This window comes from Plecotus auritus (assembly GCF_963455305.1).
Source record: "Plecotus auritus genome assembly, chromosome: 8".
NCBI classification, from domain to species: Eukaryota; Metazoa; Chordata; class Mammalia; order Chiroptera; family Vespertilionidae; genus Plecotus; species Plecotus auritus.
In genome coordinates this window covers 149,284,731-149,287,888 of record NC_137782.1, presented here as the reverse complement: position 1 = coordinate 149,287,888, position 3,158 = coordinate 149,284,731, and the positions used below count along the sequence as shown (strand labels likewise).

The 3,158-nt window shown below is 44.1% G+C and overlaps 1 pseudogene across 1 annotated transcript; it reads right to left on the bottom strand.

The window, feature by feature from the left end:
• Window positions 1-2,419: 2,419 nt before the first annotated feature.
• On the bottom strand, window positions 2,420-3,158 carry LOC308256699 (small ribosomal subunit protein eS8-like; annotated as a pseudogene). Its single transcript has one exon. The product of its transcript is annotated as a small ribosomal subunit protein eS8-like (transcript).

Genomic DNA, 3,158 nt, shown 5'->3' with positions numbered 1-3,158 from the left:
GAAGATATAATGGACAACAAAGATCTGCTCCTTCCTTCTTAGAACTTAGTCTGATGTGAAGGATGGACATTATTCAAATAATCCCAAAGTTACATATGTAAAAAGTACCACAAGAAAGAGCTATTTGGGACTCTAGGAGGATCTGACCTGCCCAGTAGAGTCAGTAAAAATATCTTTGAAGAAATAATGACCATGCTGAAGTTTGAAAGATGAGTGGGCACTAATCAGACAAAACTGAGGGGGCAGAACATTTCAGACTGTATGTGGGGGCCAGATGAGCATGGACAAAGTTCTGCAGCGATGGGGAGGCGGGTGGGAGATCCCAGTGTACTGGAGGAGAAGAAAGAAAACGAGCATGGCAAGGACTTGAGGATGTTCGGGCTGCAGGGACCACATCCTGCAGTCTTGAGGATGTCAGGAATGGGGATTTCATCCTTAGACAACGGGAGGGAAGCCACTGGAATGAGGATTGGGTAATCAGATTTGTGTTTTAGAAGATTCCTCTGGTTGTCGTGTAAAGAATGAGTTGGGAGGGGTACATGCATGGATGTAGGAAAGGGGTGGCTAGTTGAGACCAGGATTCAGGTGTTTCTGGGTGCCCTGATTAAATACATCATTATCAGCCCTTGCTAGTTTGGTTCAGTGGATAGAGCGTTGGCCTGTGGACTGAAGGGTCCTGGGTTCAATTTTGATCAAGAGCATGTGTCTGGGTTGCAGGCTCGATTCCCAGTAGGGGGAGTGCAGGAGGTAGTGATGTTTCTATCTCTCTCTCCCTCTCCCTTCCTCTCTGAAATTAATAAAAATATATTTAGAAAAAAAATACATATTCATCTCACACCATTCATTTCCATAACCCTCATCCTTTTCTCTGATCCTCCTTGGTGATCTCAAAATTCCATTTCTGCCTCTTCTCTAGCATTTATTTTAGTGCATTATGATTGTTTCTTTCATTAATATGAACACTTGTCAATGGCAGTGACTATGTCTCCTATGTCTCCTTCAGTTCTCTACCTCCCTCATTGCCTTAACCGAATGCTTGAAACATAGAGAGTCTCAAATAAATATTTATAGACCTGAAGTGTACCTTCCTCCAGTTTTTATCCCCAAGGTCAGGGCAAGGCTCTATCTCTTCTTCTCCAATCTAGTCCCACCCACTCTATATTCTGTTCCTCCCCGCAATATTCCACTGAAATTTCTCTTGCTGAAATCACTCCAACCTCCTAATGGTCAACCATGATGGACAATTTTAGTTCTTGCCTTAGCTTGAACTCTGCGCATTAGTTTCTTTGAACTGTCCGAATTGTTTCTTCTCAATATCCTGTAAAGCCTCTAGTGCCTCTGTCTGTCCCTTAAGTATTGGTATTCCCAGAGATCCAGTCTCAGCTTTCTTTCCTTCTCTTCCTAGATGATTAATTCGTACATTCTTACAATTTCAATTATGACTTTAGATACTGATGACTCTAATATCTATCCATATAGCCATGCGAAAATTTTTTTCTTAGCTTTAGACATGTGTTTTTTCTTAGCTTTAGACATGTGGTTTTTTTTCTTAGCTTTAGACATGTACTAAAATATCTGTACCTAAGCACCTCAGACTCAAATATGAACTTATTCTCTTACTAGAATCTACTGCCCAACCTGCTTCCTCTCTTCATGCCTTGTCTCTGTAAATGGTAAACCATTTACTCTGTCACCATGCCCAGAAAACTAGAGTCCTCCTAAATTGCTCCCTTTTCTTTTTATTTTTAAAATTTTTATTGATTTGAGAGGGGAGAGGGAGAGAGAGGGCAAACGAGAGAAGGAGAGAGAAAAAGAGAGAAAGAGAAAGACATCGATTTGTTGTTCCGCTTATTTATGCATTCACTGGTTGATTCTTATAGATGCTCTGACCAGGGATTGATCCCACAACCTTGGTATATTGAGACAATGCTGTAACCGAGCTCTCAGGCCAGGGCTTGCTCCCTTTTCTTATCTCCTACATCCTGTTGACTCTACCTCTCATGCATCTCCTAGGTCTGTGTCCTCTTTTCCAGAACCTCCTCCCCACCAACGTCAGTTCGGGCTCTTGATTGCTCTCTCCCTTCACATGGTCTCCCTGTCTCAGCCCTCTATCCCTCCAATCAGTCCTCTGTATCACAACCAAAGGAAATTTCCCATACACCTGACCACATCACTCCCTGGATTAGTCATCACTTAGAGAAAATGCAAACGCCCTTATCATCTGCCCTTTACCTTCAGCCTCATTGCCCATCATTTTCCCCTATGTACCCTATAATCTCACTATATTCAACCACTTTTGGTTCCCAAGCTTGTCACACAGTTTCCCTATTTTTGTTGTTGTTTTTTCTTAGAACAATAAACACCTTTATTACATGAGCTAAGGTGAGAGGGAGGAGGATTTATTTGCCTTGACTTTTCCTCAGCTAGAATCCAGCCCTTTGCCCTCCAGCACACAGCCATCTGCCTGGCCACTCTGGCCTGGTCTTGAGCGATGCATGCAAGGAGCTTGCCCCCTGGAACTGCTCCTCTGGAAGACTGCTGATTTGGGCATTCTTTTCCCTTTCATCATATTGCTTCTGAATTTTCTTTCATCATTTTTTGTTTAAGAATCTCATCCTCCTCAGGAGTCAGCTTGGTCCCCTTCTTATGGCCCAGGGGGGCAGTGCCCAGTGGGACTCGTGCTGTGTGCTGGCAATGAGCACGATGCAGTTCTTTACTAGGGTCTCGGTGCCGACCATTTACTCTTTGGATGCATTGTAGACCCCATCAATCATCTAGGTTTTGCCAGTACAACACTCTGAGCCCCAGGAGAAGTTGCCCTTATCCAGCCTCAAGGCACAGTATATCTTGTCACCTTCCCGCATGAGGACCGTGTAGATGTGGTGGGAGCCAATCTTAGGGTGTGCAGCTGAGCTTCCCAGTCATATTTTCGCTTCTTGTTGGTAGGGTTTTCTCTTCCCCCCTGTCTTGCAGTGCTTGTGCCTACTGTCCTGAGAGATGCCTATGGTTTGGTGTCGCTGAAAAGAGCTCCCTGTTTTTACAAGCTGTATAAGCTGTTCTCTGCTGCAAATCCTCTCCCTCCATCTCTTCCCACCGCACTGGTTTGACAAATCCCTGTTCATCTTCAGGACAATTTGAGCAGTCCCTCCTCCTAGCAT